General features: G+C 40.1%; 1 protein-coding gene across 2 annotated transcripts in view; it reads right to left on the bottom strand.

Moving 5' to 3' along the window:
* Nucleotides 1-12,231: 12,231 nt before the first annotated feature.
* STK3 (serine/threonine kinase 3) overlaps nt 12,232-18,671 on the bottom strand; it is a 321,854-nt gene continuing 315,414 nt past the window's right edge. Inside the window, exons 14-16 of one of the 2 annotated variants that reach the window (XR_013824586.1) lie at nt 15,291-15,380; nt 13,764-13,822; nt 12,232-12,248 (exon numbers count right to left, since the gene is read on the bottom strand). The gene's annotated coding sequence lies outside the window, so the exon portion shown is untranslated. The remainder of the gene's footprint in view (nt 12,249-13,763; nt 13,823-15,290; nt 15,381-18,671) is intronic. The other variant, XR_013824587.1, reaches the window with a different exon arrangement.

Genomic DNA, 18,671 nt, shown 5'->3' with positions numbered 1-18,671 from the left:
GTGTCCCGGTACTGGAAGTGGAACTTCCGAGGGGAACTTGTTTGCCCGCACACCGTGAGATGTTGGGTACTGCAAGGCGCCTCTCTGGCTTCAGAAAAGAGATGATGTCTGAGCTAAGACTTACAGCACGAGGAGGGGCGTCAGAGTGAAGAACATGTGCCCAGGTTCCTGGGAGGCAGGACCCAGGAGGTACAGATGCAGCCAGCATCACACCCTCTCCATGGGCCCCGACAGAACTAAGAGGGCTGAGGGGATAGGACAGGAGGCTGCTTCAGCATCCACGCAGAGATGGATGGATGGTGGGGTCCTGCGGAGGAATCCAGATCTGCACGTGGGAGGCCGTGGCCAGGAGGCTCTGAGAGCCCTGAGCAAATGTGGGGCTCTCCGCTTCTGCCAAGATCCTAGGCTGGCAGTCTTAAAGGCAGATTGATTCCATATTCAGTTGAATGAATTAATTAATATTGTGTAAAATATGTGTAACATAAAATTTACCATGTTGAAGCCGCACAACTCAGATTAGATTGGGACTCGAACCCAGTTGCACCTCAGATGCGACTTGAACCCACTGTCTTTTAATTAGAATCTCACACCTGGTCTCAGGATTTAATGAGCTCAGTTTCTTTGTGTCTCAGAGCAGAAGGCATTAAGCAAGAGGCAAAGTGATAGGTAAGAAGTAGATTTATTGAGAGAGATGCACATTCCACAGACAGACTGCGGTCTGTTGCAAAAGGCGAGAAACATGGGGTGGTTAGTTTTTATGGGCTGGGTAATTAAATAGGCTAGTGAGTGGGAGGATTATTCCAACTATTTCGGGAAGGGGCAGGGATTGGGGAAGTTTCTAGGAATTGGGGCACCGCCCACTGTTTGGCCTTTTACTGTTGGCCTCTGAACTCTCTTGGCACCTGTGGGTGTGTCGTTTAGCACATGCTAACGTATTGCAATGAGGCCCAACGTCTGCAGGAAGTCAAACCTTCTGCCATCTTGGGCCTAACTGGTTCTAACCAGTTTTCGTCATATCCAGAATGGCTATGTCATTCTTTTAAACGTTGTGCCCCTTCCCTCCTGGCTCACTTTCAGGCGTACAGCTCAGTGGCATTAAGTACATTCACATTGTTTTGCAACCATCACCACTGTCCATCTCCAGAACTTTTTTCATCTTGCAAAACAAAAACTCTGCATCCACTAAGCAATAACTCCCCATTCCCCCTTCTACCCACACCCCCGCCCCTGGTCCATATTCAGTTTTATCACACATGCACGTGGGGAGGGGAGGAGGAGGGACACGCCCCCCAGGGTTCAGTGGAAAAAACCTACATCAATCTGTGTTAAAATTCTAGGTCAGACATTTCCTAGCTGTGAGAACTTGTTTAAGTAACATCTTTTGATCATTTACTTGTCTTCTCAGCTAAAATATAAGGATCAGGGTGACGTTTATGATGTTAATAGCTAGCACTCACTAAACATTGTTCCGAGAACTTGACATGTATTCATGTATTTAATTTTCCCAACAACCTTATAAAATAGGTTCTAATATTATTTTCATTTTGTAGATTAGGATACTAAAGCAGAGAGGAGTTAAATAACTAAGCAGCCCAAGGCCACATACCTTGTAGAGAGGGTCTATCTTTTTTTTTAATTCTATGCTTATATCTCCCATCCCGCCTTCACCATTGAGATCCACATGCATTTATAGAAGCTCTGCATGTCCATATGCGGAAGCTCCACCTGCATGGCTAATAGGCATCAAATCCTAACAAGGCCAAAACAGGATCCTTGATTCTCCCTGCCTTCCAGTGGGTTTCTTCTCTAACCTCCTGTTTCAGAAAATGGCACGATTATTCCCTTGGTTGCTCAAGCCAAAACCCTTCAGCAAGTCAACCCATCAGTAAGTCTTGTTTATTCCTAAAGATGCCTATATCTACCTTTTTCTGGCCATCTCCTCTGCTGTCATGCCACCAGGATCTCTCACCTGAACCACTGCAACAGAATTTGAACTGACATCTCTACTTTCTTGCTTGCCCCCAGCATGCCTTCCCATTGCCACAGACGAAATTTGTGAACGTCTTTAAGATTGAGGGCTTTGGAGTCAGACAGTTGTGGGATTGCTGGGTCATATGGTAGTTCTATTTTTAGTTTTTAAAGGAACCTCCATACTGTTCTCCATAGTGGCCGTAACAATTTACATTCCCACCAACAGTGTAGAAGGGTTCCCTTTTCACCACACCCTCTCCAGCATTTATTGTTTGTAGACTTTTTGATTATGGCCATTCTGACTGGTGTGAGGTGATACCTCATTGTACTTTTGATTTGCATTTTTCTAATAATTAGTGATGTTGAGCATCTTTTCATGTGTTTTTTGGCCATCTGTATGTCTTCTTTGGAAAAATGTCTATTTAGATCTTCTGCCCATTTTTTTAATTGGGTTGTTTTTTTGTTTTGTTTTTTGATATTGAGCTGCATGAGCTGTTTGTATATTTTGGCAATTAATCCTTTATCAGACACATTGTTTGTAAATATTTTCTCCTATTCTGTGGGTTGTCTTTTCATTTTGTTTATGGCTTCCTTTGCTGTACAAAAGCTTTTAAGTTTAATTAGGTCCCATTTGTTTATTTTTGTTTTTATTTGCATCGCTCTAGGAGGTGGATCCAAAAAGATATTCCTGCGATTTATATCAAAGACTGTCCTGCCTATGTTTTCCTCTAAGAGTTTTATAGTATCTGGTCTTCCATTAATTCTTTAATCCATTTTGAGTTTATTTTGTGTATGGTGTTAGAGAATGTTCTAATTTAATTCTTTTATGTTTAAATGTCCAGTTTTCTCAGCACCACTTATTGAAGACACTATCTTTCCCCCATTTTATATTCTTGCCTCCTTTGTCAGAGATTAATTGACCATAGGTGTGTGGGTTTATTTCTGGGCTTTCTGTTCTGTTCCATTGATCTCTAAGTCTGTCCTTGTGCCAGTACCATACTCTTTTGATTACTGTAGCTTTACAGATAGTCTGAAGTCAGGGAGTCTGATTCCTCCAGCTCCGTTTTTCCTTCTCAAGATTGCTTTGGCTATTAGGGGTCTTTTGTGTTTCAATACAGAGATTAAGATTTTTTGTTCTAGATCTGTGAAAAATGCCATTGGTAATTTGATAGGGATTGCACTGACTCTGTAGATTGCTTTGGGTACTATAGTCAGTTTGATAATATTGATTCTCCTAATCCAAGAGCATGGTATATCTTTCTATCTGTTTGTGTCATCTTCGATTTCTTTCACCAGTGTCTCATAGTTTTTGGAGTACAGGTCTTTTGCCTCCTTAGGTATGTTTATTCCTAGGTATTTTATTCTTTTTGATGTGATGGTAAATGGGATTATTTCCTTAATTTCTCTTTCTGAACTTTCATTGTTAGTGTGTAGAAATACAACAGGTTTCTGTCTATTAATTTTGTATCCTGCACTTTTACCAGATTCATTGATGAGCTCTAGTAGTTTTCTGGTAGCATCTTTAGGATTTTCTATGTATAGTATCATGTCATCTGCAAACAGTAACAGTTTTACTTCTTCTTTTCCAATTTGTATTCCTTTTATTTCTTTTTCTTCTCTAATTGCCATGGCTAGGACTTCCAAAACTATGTTGAATAATAGTGGCAAGAGTGGACAACCTTGTCTTGTTCCTGATCTTACAGGAAATTCTTTCAGTTTTTCACCATCGAGAATGATGTTTGCTGTGGATTTGTGGTGTATGGACTTTATCATGTTGAGGTAGTTTACCTCTATGCCCACTTTCTGGAGAGTTTTTATCATAATTCGGTGTTGAATTTTATCAAAAGCTTTTTCTGCATCTATTGAGATGATCATATGGTTTTTATTCTTCAGTTTGTTAATGTGGTGTGTCACACTAATTGATTTGCAGATATTGAAAAATACTTGCATCCCTGGAATAAATCCCACTTGATCATGGTGTATGATCCTTTTAATGTATTGCAGTCAGTTTTCTAGTAGTTTGTTGAGGACTTTTATGTCTATGTTCATCAGTGATACTGGCCTGCAATTTTCTTTTCTTTGTGTGATATCTTTGTCTGGTTTTGGTATCAGGGTGATGATGGCTTCATAGAACGAGTTTGGGAGTGTTCCTTCCTCTGCAATTTTTTGAAATAGTTTCAGAAGGGTAGGTGTTAACTCGTCTCTAAATGTTTGATAGAATTTGCCTGTGAAGTCATCTCGTCCTAGACTTCTGTTCATTGGGAATTTTTTAATCACAGTTCAATTTCAGTACTTGTGATTGGTCTGTTCATATTTTCTATTTCTTCCTGGTTCAGTCTTGAGAGATTGTACCTTACTAGGAATTTGTCCATTTCTTCTAGGTTGTCCATTTTATTGGCATAGAGTTGCTCGTAGTAATCTCTTATGATCCTTTATATTTCTGCAGTGTCAGTTCTAACTTCTATTTTTTCATTTCTAATTTTATTGATTTGAGCCCTCTTCCTGTTTTCCTTGATGAATCTGGATAAAGGTTTATCAATTTTGTTTATCTTTTCAGAGAACCAGCTTTTAGTTTCATTGATCTTTTCTATTGTTTTCTTCATCTCTATTTCATTTATTTCTGCTCTGATATTTATGATTTCTTTCTTTCTACTAACTTTGGGTTTTATTTGTTCTTCTTTCTCTAGTTGCTTTAGGGGTAAGGTCAGTTTGTTTATTTGAGATCTTTCTTGTTTCCTGAGGTAAGATTGTATTGCTATAAACTTCCCCCTTAAAACTGCTTTTGCTACATCCCATAGGTTTTGGATCATCATGTTTTCATTGTCATTTGTCTCTAGATATTTTTGAATTTTCTCTTTGGTTTCTTCAGTGATCCATTGGTTGTTTAGTAGCATATTGTTTAGCCCCCACGTGTTTGTGTTTTTTACAGTTTTTTTCTTGTAGTTTTTTTCTAATCTCATAGCGTTGTGGTTGGAAAAGATGTTTGATATGATTTGAATTTTCTTAGATTTACTGAGGCTTGCTTTATGGCCCAGCATGTGATCTAGCCTGGAGAATGTTTCATGTTCACTTGAAAAGAATGTGTATTCTGGTGCTTTAGGATGGAATACTCTCTAAATATCAATTAAGCCCATCTGTTCTAATGTGTCATTTAAGACCTGTGTTTCCTTATTGATTTTCTGTCTGGATGATCTATTTGTTGATGGAAGTGGGGTGTTAAACTCCCCTACTATTATTGTGTTACTGTTGATTTCTCTTTTTATTGCTGTTAGCATTTGCCTTATATATTGAGGTGCTCCTATGTTGTGTGCATATATATTTACAATTGTTATATCCTCTTCTTGGGTTGATCCCTTGATTGTTATGTAGTGTTCTTCTTTTTCTCTTGTAACAGTCTTTATTTTAAAGTCTATTTTGTCTGATATGAGTATTGCTACTGAAGCTTTCCTTGGATTTCCATTTGTGTGGAATACCTTTTTCCATCCCCTCACTTTTAGTCTGTATGTGTCCCTAGATCTGAAGTGGGTTTCTTGTAGACAGCATATATATGGGTCCTGTTTTTGTATCCATTCAGCCAGTCTATGTCTTTTGTTTGGAGCATTTAATCCATTTACCGATATGTATGTTCTTATTGCCATTTTGTTAATTGTTTTGGATTTTTTTTGGTAGGTCTTTTTTCTTCTCTTCTTCTTTTGTTCTCTTCTCTTGTGATTTGATGACTGTCTTGAGTGTTGTGTTTGAATTGCTTTCTTTTGTGTGTGTGTGTGTGTCTATTGTAGATTTTTGGTTTGTGGTTCCCATAAGGTTTTGATGTCACAGTTTCTCTCTCTCTCTATATATAAGATTGTTTTAATTTCAAATGCATTTCCAATATCCTGCATTTGTACTGTCCTCTTCTCACAATTGCTGGTTTTGATATCATATTTTTGTGTGGATGGTTTCCTACCTTTGCTGTATGTTTGCCTTTACTGGTGCACTTTCCCAAATGTAAGTTTCTTGTTTCTCGTTGTGGCCTTTTCTTTTCCTCCTAGAGAAGACCCTTTAGCATTTCTTGTAAAGCTGGTTTGGTGGTGCTGAATGCTCTTAGCTTTTGCTTGTCTATGAAGCCTTTGACTTTTCTGTTGAATCTGAGCAAGAGCCTTGCTGGGTAGAGTATTCTTGGTTGTAGGGTTTTCCCTTTCATCACTTCAAATACATCATTCCACTCCTTTCTGGCCTGTAGAGTTTCTGCTGAAAAATCAGCTGATAACCTTATGGGGATTCCCTTGTACGTTATTTGTTGCTTTTCCCTTGTTGCTTTTAATATTTTCTCTGTCTTTAATTTTTGTCAATTTGATTGTGTCTTGGTGTGTTCCTCCTTGGGTTTATCTTTTATGGGACTCCCTGTGCTTCCTGGACTTGGTGACTGTTTCCTTTCCCATGTTAGGAAAGTTTTCAGCTATTATCTCTTCAAATATTTTCTCAGGCCCTTTCTCTCTCCTTCTGGGACCCCTATAATATGAATGTTGGTGTATTTAATGTTGTCCCAGAGGTCTCTGAAACTGTACTCATTTCTTTTCATTCTTCTTTATTCTGTTCTGCAGCAGTGGTTTCCACCACTCTGTCTTCCAGCTCACTTATCCATTCTTCTGCCTCATTTATTCTGCTATTCATTCCTTCTAGTGTAGTTTTCATTTCAGTTATTATATTGTTCACCTCTGTTTGTTTGTTTGTTCTTTATATCTTCTAGCTCTTTATTAAACATTTCTTGTATCTTCTCAGTTTGTGCCTTCATTATTTTTCCGAGATCTTGGATCATCTTTTCTATCATTACTCTGAATTCTTTTCTGGGTATATTGCCTATCTCCACTTCACTTAGTTGTTCTTCTGGAGTTTCATCTTGTTCCTTCGTCTGGAATATATTCCTCTGCTGTCTCATTTTGTCCAACTTTCTCTGTTTGCGATCTCCATTCCACAGTCTGCAGGATTGTAGTTTCTCTTGCTTCTGGTGTCTGCCCCCTGGTGGGTGAGACTGGTCTCAGAGGCTCGTGCAGGCTTCCTGGTGGGAGGGACTGGTGTCTACCCACTGTTGGGTGGAGCTGGGTCTTGTCCCTCTGGTGCGCATAGCTGTGTCAAGTGTTTGTTTAGAGGTGGCTGTGGGCTCAGGGAGACTTTAAGCAGCCTGTCTGCAGAATGTGGGACTGTGTTCCCACCCTGTTCATTGTTTGGCCTGAGGCATCTCACCATTGGAGCCTAAGGGCTGTTGGGTGGGGCCAGGTCTTGGTGACAAAATTGTGGCCGTGAGGAGAGCTCACATGCCAATGAGAACTCCCTGTTACCTCTGCCACCAGTGTCCTTGTCCCCACAGTGAGCCACAGCCACTACCTGACTCCCCAGGAGACCCTCCAAGACCAGCAGGTAGGTCTGACCCAGGCCTCTATGGAGTCACTGCTTTTTCCCTGGGTCTCGGTGCACATGAGAGCTTGTGTGTGCCCTCCAAGAGTGGAGTTTCTGTTTCCCCCAGTCCTGTGAAGTTCCTGTGATCAAGCCCCACTGGCTTCAAAGCCAAATGCTCTGGAGGCTCCCCCTCCCAATGCCAGATGCCCAGACTGGGGAGCCTGATGTGGGGTTCAGAACTCTCACTCCTATGGGAGAACCTATGTGACATAATTATTTTCCAGTTTGGGTTGCCCACCTGGCGAGTATGGGATTTGATTATATCGTGAATTCACGCCTCCTACCATCTCATTGTGACTTCTTATTTGTCTTTGGGTGTAGAGTATCCTTTTTCGTAGGTTCCAGTCTTTTTTGTCAATGGTTGTTGAGCAGTTAGTTGTGATTTTGGCATTTTCATGAGAAGGGGTGCGCTCAAGTCCTTCTACTCTGCCATCTAGTCTCCAACCTCCAAAAAAATAGTGTGTCAAGAGGGTCTTTTAAAGATGGTGCAGGGTGCAGAGTCCGTACTCAGGAATGTTTGTTCCCATTGTCTTTTTTAGGAATCCTTACCAGGTACAGTATAACAAGAGCATCCTTTGTGCCAGGCAATGAGATTTATAGTCATTGTCTCATATTAGTCTTCACTACAACACTATAGGATAGATAATTAAAAAAAATTTTTTAAGTGAATTTATTTGTAACTATACAAGTATTAGTTGAATAAATTTGTCATTAAAACATCAAACCATATAGGGAGAACTCAAAACCCACATGACCCTCCAACCTCAGTCCCCTCCTTAGAGTAACTGCTATTATTGCTTTGGTATATATCCTCCAGAACTTCCTGTTAATTTATATACAGATCTTTGTACCTGGAGAATTGAAGAGTGATTTTGTAAATTGCTCCATTCTGGTAATGCCTCAATATCACTCAGAGAATTTTTTTCATGTCAGTTCATAAAAATCAGTCTCATTCTTGGTAGCTGCTCCTAGTATCCCCCGTATGCTTGTATCTGTTTATTTAGCCATACTCCACTAATGATCAATTAGCAAGGTGAGTCATATTTTCTTCATTTGAGGACTGGGTACCTTGTCCAAGGCCACCCAACTGGAAAGTGGCAGAGCTGGGCTCCAGCCCACTTCTATCTGGCTCCAAAGCCAACTGTTGTAACCACTGTAGTATAAGTGAACACAAACATAAAGGTTTGCTTTAGAGTCAGGTGTAAACTCAGTAGTTACTGACCACATTTATTTGTTCACCACACATTTCTTAAGCATCTACTATGTGCTACAACAAGTGATGGGGAACCTCCTTGAAGTTCCTCCTCTCTAGATGCCCAGTTCCCCCTCATGCCTCCTTGCTTACTATAAAACCTGCTGGATGTTCCTCTTGCCCTGCCTGCCCCAGGGTTTTATCCCTAGTCCTCCCCCTTTGCCTCCTCACTTGGCACAATCTTCAGAGTTCGTTTTGTCCACTCTTCTACCTGACAATAGAAGTCTTCATCTCCAGGCCAACCTCTCTCATGCAGCCCCAGGGTCATGCTTCCAACTGCCTTCAGGATGCCTCCTCCTGGGTATCTCATAGGCTTCAAAAATTCCTCATGTCCAAATCTGATCTCATTTTCCTACCCTTCAAATCCATTCCTAACCAAATGAACTGTATCACTGTTTTGGGGTGACCCAACCTGGGGTCCTCAGTGCTCTCTTTGACCCTCTCACTATTTTTTATCCCCTGGATCAATTTAGTCCACCCCCAATGGTTCAATCTCCCAAATAGTTCTTGGATTTGCCCTCTCCTCTCCACTGCCAATCCTCTGTGAAAATTCAGCCCCTTTCCCTAAACTAGCACAGAACCCCCCACCCCTTGCCAGTTCTCCAAGCTCCTGAAGCCCCTAATACGTTCCTCTGTTAGCTTTCATTTCAGCTCTGAGATTGCAGGTATGTTTCTAGTTGCAGTGTGGACTGTGTTCCAGTCATCTGAATATCATAAGTGTCTAGAACCCAGTTTCCCTGAATGTTTTCTGAGTAAATGTTAGCACTGATGATGTTTCCAGAAATGGTAGATCAAACCACCAAGAAAGGTGCTTTACTTAAGGCCCTCCACTTTTTCATCAGGGTTTGGGTGAAAGAGTGGGAATAAGGACAAAGCAGAATGTCTGGCTCCTATACTTGAATGTGTTGTTAAGCTGATTGAGAATTTCTTACCATTAAACTCACGCTTCAGGTTTGCGTTTTAGGAGCAGTACAGATAATATCTTCTTCACTACCTTTGTGTGGTGGTAGTGGTCTGTCATCAATGCTTGATTTTGCATATTAATCACACATATAGCAAGTTTATACAATAAAAATAAACTGGTAGCAAAATATATAGTATTGCTCGAGCTTTACTGCTTACAAGTACATTTTTATTTTCTCAACACATCGACCGAATGTTTTATTTTCTAAAGCACTTTTTCATACTGTGGTTGGTTCCTCATGATCCAGGAAGCCCTGAGACTCTTCTGAAAAGCACAGACATCCTTTGCTTTCCATACAGATTTTTATACCACTGACAAAAGAATTATTGGGACAAAAAACCAAAAAAAACAGAAAGACTCTGTTCTGTTTTTCATATTTTTGTAAAGCAGATGTGATTTGCTTCAGTCTGTTTGTATGAATCAGAGCATCTAGAACTCCAGAGATGTGACCATTTTCACTACATAAGGACAATAAAGAAGTTCACGTCTCCCCCTTTAGAAACTGGGGTGTATTCTTTCAGGCCTTATAGTATAGTTGAGTGCAGGGAATTCAGCGGTATTTGTCACCTAAATTCTCACATCTGATCAGATAATTATTTGCTCAAGGGAAAAATCAGTGCTTCCCCAGGTTCCGAAATATTGAATACCGAGTACTGACTCAGGTTTGGGAGATGACACAGATATAAATCTGTGAATGTCAGGCCTATTCTCATGAAAGCAGTTTGTTTTCAGTTCATTTCTCTGCCTGTATCTTTGTTCATTCAGTTGCTTATCTTCCCATCCACCTGTCCAGCAAATACTGAATACAAATTGGAGACACTGTGATGAGCAAAACAGACATAACCCATGTTCTCATGGAGACGAGCAAGGATATTTAGCACCTAAAAACTGGGCTTCTACGATTTCTTAGCCATTTGCTTAGATCTCAAATTTAAATCACATTTCTGTTACCTGTGGCTTATCCCTTATTCAACAAGCATATATTAAGCATCACTATGCTGGGGCCTGTGCTGGTGCTACAGAGATGAGGAAAACATGGGCACAGAACTGGCCCTCAGGGAGCTTAGTTGGTGGGAGATACAGAAGAAGCGGCTGCTGCAATACCATCTGGAAAGTGTGGTGATCGCGATATGTATGGGGGCACCCGGAGGTGCTATCCCTGAGCAGAGTTGCCAGGATGAGCAGGAGTTGGCCACTTCAATTTCAGGAGGGTTGGGCAGCAGCCATAGGTCACTTGAAGGAGTATTCAGAGCTGGGAAGGGAGAGGGAGGCAGGTCTCTGGTCTTAGAGGACATGTTTGCTTTAATGAACGCTATCCCATGGGTGATGGAACTCCATTGCATTCTGGATTGATGGTGCCAGCAGATGGGGGGCCGGTGACTTGAGGGGAATAAACCTGGAGCAGAGACCAGTTCAGGGGCCTCTGCAATCGTCTGGGCAGCAAATGACAGAAGACTGAGGGGCAGCCGCGGAGAGAAAATGGAGATGAGGACACAGATTTGAGAACCGTTTGGAAGGCTGAATCGGCAGAGGGTGGTGTGGGGTGGAAGACAGTGGTGATTCAAGGACTCCCAGGCTTCTAGCACCGGCGACTGGACGGCAGATGTAGCACCAACTGGACAGAAAATGCAGGAGCAACAGTGTTTGGGCATGCTGAACTTGAGGTACGCGTGTGGCATTAAGACTTCCTGGGTGTGGGGTTTATAAGGAGAAGTCTGGGCTGAAGGAAGGGATTCGGGAGCCATTAGCATGTAGGTGTTTACTGAATTGAGTGTGTGTGATGCCATTGACAAATATTGAAAACACCGCACAGACCTGCAAAAGTCAACCCTCTGTTTACTCTGAGAATATTGATAATGAATACTGACATCAAATTGAATATTAATGTGTGCTTTCCAATGGTCCCCTTAGAGAGATACTTCTTATCTAGGTACTAAGAATGATTGCGTTTCTTCTGAGCGATAGAGTATGCATTTGTCTTTTTTCTTCCCTGAATTTCAAAAACTTTTATTTTATGATTATAACATAACTAAATATAACACATTCATTTTTAAAAAGCTTATAATTCATTAGTTTTTAATATAGTCACAGAGTTATGCAATCATTACCCCAAATTTTAGAACCTTTACATCACCCCCACGAAAACCCCCTGTGCCCATTATTTCATTCCTTTTTCTTGCTGAACCATAACCAGGTGTATCCCTGGTATGGATACAACACACTTTATCCATTCATCAGTTAATGAAAGCTTTTATCTTACAGACCAGCACTGTCCAATAGATTCATAATGTGAACCACATGTGAGCCACATATGTAATTTTAAATTTTCTAGCAGTTATATATTTTTAAAAAGTGAACAGAAACAGGTAAAATTAATTTAAATAAGATATTTTAACCCAACATATCCAAAATATTATTTCAATATGTAATAAATATTAAAAATTGTTAATGAGATAGTCTACATTTTATTTTGTACTAAGTCTTTGTAATACGTGTATTTTATACTCACAGTTCATCTCAATTTGGCTATCCACATTTCAAGCGCTAGTGGCCACCATTTTGGACAGTGTTGTTAGATAACGTAAACTGTTTCTGGTTTCCTTCTTCACTTTGGCTTCTAGGAAGCTTTGGACCAAATTCACAGTAAGCAGTCTTTCTATTAATATGATTCATGGCTCCAGATTGCTTCCCTACTTTCGTTTTCCCTTTGTTTTATCTTTTCTAACTTGTTTTTAATTTATGCTACCTTGTTATGCTTTATACCCCCTCCTTTGTAAATTGGCTTAAATAAAAGTGGAAAATGACAAAGGTCTTGAGAAGAATGCTGCTGACAAAAAGAAGACAAATGTTTCAGTCAAGGCAAATAGTGAGCTGATTTGAGGAACTGAGTTTAAGACTTTTTTTTTTTAATGTCCAATGATAGATGAATGGATAAAGAAGATGTGGTACATACATACAATGGAATATTACTCAGCCATAAAAAGGAATGAAATTGGGTCATTTACAGGGAAGCCTATTTCTTTAGATGCTGCTGTTAACCCTCTACCCACTTTCTCTGGCCTCTTTGTCCCAACATCCAACCTTAGCAAGGCTCTGCAGAAATCATTTCTTCTAGATACTATCAAATAATAGAAATGAGTATAGCTGAGTGTGACTGGGAGACACAGGTACCAGGAAATAGGTCAGATATTACTTGGAATTAATTAGTCTAGATAAGATACAGTGATTTGGGAAAACAAAACCCAAACCAAAACAGACCACATGACCTCTTAAATTGCAGGACAGAGAGAGCAAGCAAGACAAATGATCCTGGGAGGGAGACGCAAGAGGGAGGAGATATGGGGATATAAGTTTATGTATAGCTGATTCACTTTGTTATACAGCAGAAACACACCATTGTAAAGCAATTATACTCCAATAGAGATGTTAAAAAAAAAAAAAGGGCTTCCCTGGTGGCGCAGTGGTTGAGAGTCCGCCTGCCGATGCAGGGGACGCGGGCTCGTGCCCTGGTCCGTGAGGATCCCACATGCCGCGGAGCGGCTGGTCCCGTGAACCATGGCTGCTGAGCCTGCGCGTCCGGAGCCTGTGCTCCGCAACGGGAGAGGCCACAGCAGTGAGAGGCCCGCGTACCGCAAAAAAAAAAAAAAAAAAAAAAGCGTCACAAACTTTCTTTGACTCTGGAAGGTATACCAAATATTCTTTCTCGTCTCTCTGCCTTTCCATCTGCTCTGCCCTCGCCACAGTGCCCTTTTTTCTCTCCCGCCTTCCCAAGCCTCAAGGCCTAGTTCGAATATCCCTTCAGTGAAGCATTCCTCGTCCTACTCCACAGGGCTTTGTTTTTATATTTCTTATCACACGTACGGCACTCTAGTATCTCTGCCCTGTACCAGGGACAAGCACCAGCTCACGGGCAGGAGCCAGGTCGCCTGTGTTTCCACACCTGGCACGGAAGCTGGCACGGAGCTGGTGTTCAATAGATGTTTGTTGGTGAGTTAAAGAAAGTGCTAGTTGCCTGTGCTCCCTAGGTGTGAGGCAGCGTGCTAAGGGCTTCACATGTGTGTCACATTCATTTTCACAACCCTCTGAGGCTGCCTTCTCTGATAAAGAAGATGAGACTTACGGGGAAGTTAAATGACTCACCCAAGGTCACGCGGCAAGTCAGTGGCATAGCGTCAAAGATACCTTTGAGGAGTTCCAACCTGCAGATGAGATAAGCTTTCATGTCTTTTTACAATAACCTGAAGAACTAAAGAAATGAATTTGCTTCAAATTGGACAGAGTAGGGATAGGTCTTTTCTGCCAGAAAAAGGTGTTGCTTCCTTTCAGCCAAGTTAGATATGGTTACCATAGACTAATATTGTGTATATCTGTATATATTATATATATTTACTATCATTGCTTTGGATAAATGTCAGGGGAACTGGTAAGACATCAGGAGTCATTGAACAAGCATAAAAAACTAGTAACTCATCATATTCGTGTGAAACAATTTTGCCTTATGAACTTTAAAAACGTTGTTTGGACTTCTGTGATTGCCTACCACATTCAAATTCTGAATCATACCCCAAATCACTACTCACTTGTTAAAGCAACTAACATATCCTCAAAACCGAAAAGTCTTGTTGAAACTTAAGGCCCAGGTTCATTAGTCCATTCACATCAGGCATAATTTTCAAAGACCACATTCGAAGCATGGAAACTGATTTATGGTTATCAGCTGGTGTGCTTTTAGAAAAAACTTCTTATAAACTTTATGAAAGTTCAACAGAGAATGAACTCATGAATCTGCACATTGACGCATTAATAATGAAACAGTTCTACATTTCAGATTCCTCAGTACATCTTGTTTTTTAACATCAAAGGCTTTTTGGTTCCAAATGCTATTATGTCTTCTCATTTGAAAATTTTTGCTAAGAATATTTTCTTTTTCAATAGGAAAGAAACGTGTCATGGGTAAATGGAAAGGCTGAAAAAAATGCACAGCTGCAGAACTGCCCCCATCCAGCATGGTCTGTATACACTGGAACATTAGAAAGAGAATATTTTAAAAGCTGAGAGCTTTAGTATCAGGTTTTATTTAGCTTCCACTCAACTAGTTATAGTTCACTCTGGAAAAATTCTGTAAAAATTTAAAAGACAACTAGTTGCTTGGTTTAAACCCAGGCAGGCACTGAATTTTCTACTAGAAACATTGTAGAACTCATTAGCTTTCAGTGCTTTCTCATAAAATGGAATACTTGTTTTTCTATTGTGGAAATGTAGGGCATGACACTATTTTGTAATGTTTGGTTACAACTGTCGTTTCTATCACGCTAAAAAAACCCTATTTCCCTTTGCTCTCTTCTACTTCTTTTTTTCTTCATTGAGACTATGAAGTGGCTTATGGATAGAACCACACAAATGGGAAAATACTGAGAGAGAGATAAGCTTTTTTAGGGATTCTGATCTGCTGCCGACCCAGGGTTTGGAAGGCACGGTGCTTGCCGGGTCAGTCTCAGTTTTTTGTAAATATGATTTGAACAGGTTGCTGAGGACAGGAGGCATGAGGGCCAAGGGCATGTGGTATTCTCTCTCTTGGCTCCCCCCCAGAGGAAGCACAGTGGTTACCTCAGAACCCAGGAACCTCATACCCTAGAGATTCCTTTCTCCTCAGGTGGTGATACTCACATGTGAAAGATTCCATCAGGGTTCTAGGCCAAGGGCCTGACCAGCAAATCCCCTTGACACATATCACCATATTTGACACGCACACAAACCCTATGAGAAGACATAAAAATAACACATGATAGGGAACCAGATCCTTCTAAGTATAGTGGAAGGACTCATACCTCCAGGTATCTCTTTTCTTTTCCTTAAAAAAAAATCTTTTTAGTTTTTATAAGATCAGGGAAATGTAAGCATGTAGATTGTAGAATCCTATACAATTATTAACTCTAAATTTGATTTTGAACTTCCTGGGACCAAAGCAAATTGGGAAACCGAGTCAATTACATGATTCATATTTTTAAGGACCAGAATGCTAAAACGTTACTGAAGCAAAACTTTAGAAGCATAAATTTGAAATTTTCCTGATGGTTCTTCACAAATGGGGCCATAGATGTTGGCCTTAGTATCCCTAAAATAGAAAGGATAGTCTTAAGGGGTGGGGGTGTGAGGAGTTTAGCTTAACCTACTTACTTTGCTCTAGGTAGAAAGGAAATACTTAAAAGACTGAATATGATTTTTCTCAGTGCAAATCACTACCTGAGAGCAGGCCAGACCCTTGATGGAAGACGCATCTGGGTACTAGAAGACTCTAATGCACTTTAGAAGTTACAATAAACTTGTTTATCAATGAAGAACAGAGCCCTTTTCTTTATTCTTTTAAAAACAATGTATGAACTGGAAAGGGTTAAAAGTTTATTTTTTAAGCTAATATCTACATGCCATATGCTAGGAACTTTGTTAAATATTTTACATGTACTAGAACATTTGATTTTCACAGTTGCTGCATTATTACAGATGAAGAAATTGAAACACAGATTGGTTGAATGGTTATTCTTGCCCAGGGCAACAAAAGTATAAAGGAGGAGCTGGGACTTGAACCCAGATAATTTAGCTTCTGAGGCCTTCCACCTTCCACTATGCTGATTAATGTTTCTCTAAAGTTCTCATTACCAGAGACAGACTTTGGTAAGGGAGAGAATATGATATGTTTTAGTTTACAAAACAGCTTTTAAGGCGCACAAACTCCAGATATATTCCAATGAAGGAAAAAAATCTTTTTGTATAAGTCATCTTGGAAACTTAAGTATACGCACCCTGCTTTTTTCCCCTACACGTAGAAAGGGTGCCGTTTCGGAAAATGTAGTTTCCAATGAAATGGAGAAAAGGTTCAACTCAGCTAACAAGGTCCTGTCCTTACAAGATAGATCAGCAGGCAGGCTTAGCAACCCTCTCCAGCAATTCTAAAGCCAGACCTGCTGTGTTTATTAGGCAATGTGGTCTAGTGGGAAAAGCAAAGATTTTGGAGACAGACGGGAGTTTAAAACTCATGCTGGCACTGACTAGCGTTATGACCTCATTTAATCTCTCCAATCCTGTCTTTTCTGAGAAAAAGACTATGTACCTTCTTGTGAAGGTTTGAGATAATATATCAAGTTCATGGCTTAATAGATGCTCAAAAACGGGTTGATATTATTGTTCTCTTTACTATGATTACCTGGATGTAAGGAAAGGAAGTAGCCTATATGATTAATGATGACAATTTTGTTATTTGAGCTAATTGCAGTCAATGAAACTTTATTTACTACCAAGCACATCTAATATCCTGGGAAGTACTGTGGGGAAACAAGATGGATAAACACTAAGTTTCTTGGTTTCAGGTACCTTACAATCCAGTAATAAGGGAGATCAAATAATTATAATAGTTTGGAAGCAGTTTGGTGGAAGAAAGGCCTCAAAGAAATCAGTAAGGCAAGATGAGGTCGTGTAGGTTGGGACATGTTGTAGGTGAATGGCAGGAGGCAGAGTTCATTCTTAACTTGGTAGGCAAAATTCTGTGAACTTAAGAGTGACCCAGCAAATCAGAATTTTAATTTAGGGAGCTTAATCAAGTGAAAAAAAAAATAGTGGTAGGGAGTCTGGCTAATGCTACGGTCCGGCGTGAGAAGAAAATGGACTTGGAGCTGTTTTTCCAAGATTGGTGGAAGAATTGAGTTGGTCATTTTTTTTTCTCTCTTGGGGTCCTTTTATGACTCAGGGAAGTGGTTGGCTGAGGTTGAAGGTGTTTTTTATGGATGTGGAACAGGGCGAAGCTGATTGACTCCTTGGAGGATAAGCCACTATTCAGTGCATGGGACTATCAAAACGTCCCTGGGTATAGATCCTATCAGACTGCTCAGACAGCAAAGACAAGTAGCTCTCTTGTTAGGCTCCAGATTCCTGGGCTTTGGGACCACAAAAAAGAAAAAAAAAAAAATCTAGTATTCCAAGATAGCATTTTGATGCAATATCTAATTAAATGTCTGTACTTAATAAATTTAGTAATGTAATGCAATTCCAATTATTTTTTAAAAAGTTTTATTTAGGGTTTCCCTGGTGGCGCAGTGGTTGAGAGTCCGCCTGCCAATGCAGGGGACACGGGTTCGTGCCCCGGTCTGGGATGATCCCACGTATCGCAGAGCGGCTGGGCCCGTGAGCCACGGCCGCTGAGCCTGCGCGTCCGGAGACTGTGCTCCGCAACGGGTGAGGCCACAACAGGGAGAGGCCACAACAGTGAGAGTCCCGTGTACCGCAAAAAAAAAAAGTTTTATTTAGAATGTTTTATAATTAGTACTTTCAGAATTTACTTTAATCATTAATCTTTAAAATACAGGATATGAAACAAAAATAGCATTCCTATTGAATGCTAATGTGTCAGTAATTTGAAGAGATTTCCTGTGACTAAGTTAAAAACATCTTATTAATATATTATATAATTTCCACTAGACAAGCTACATATTCTTTAGTGAGTAGAGAGTGATTTTAAACCTTGGGGATGTGATTCAATAAATAAGCAGAAGAAAGAAATTCAAAAGCATGTAAGTAATACATGTAAGGTTGTTTAGCATAGTATCTGACACACATAATAAGTGTCCCAAGTAATAGGTGTTATTATTTTGAAAACCATTTAAATAAATACATTTTCTTGTCCAATTTATATTGGCCAAATTAGCTCATATTTTGAACATAAAACTATTTATGCTAAAATAAGCTAAGTCTGTAGAAATGAGTCATCTAAGTTCATTAAATCAAAGAAAAAGTTTTCTCATCCACAGGCCAACATATACAATGATGCTGGCTTTTCAGCAAGATGAAATCCTTACTCATTAGCTTCAATTACATTTACAATACCGTATCTATTAAAGGACGGGGGTGGGGGGTGGGGGTGGTGGTGTGTGTGCAGAAAGTACACTTACCTACTTTTGGAATGTTCTCAGCAACCAAGGTTAAAATAATAAGAGGCTTCTTCTTAAACTCATTAAAATAACTAGAAAACTCTTTCCTAAGAATAATGATTAATCAAGG

Source organism: Stenella coeruleoalba (assembly GCF_951394435.1).
Source record: "Stenella coeruleoalba genome assembly, chromosome: 17".
NCBI lineage: Eukaryota > Metazoa > Chordata > Mammalia > Artiodactyla > Delphinidae > Stenella > Stenella coeruleoalba.
This window is presented reverse-complemented; position numbering and strand designations above follow the sequence as displayed.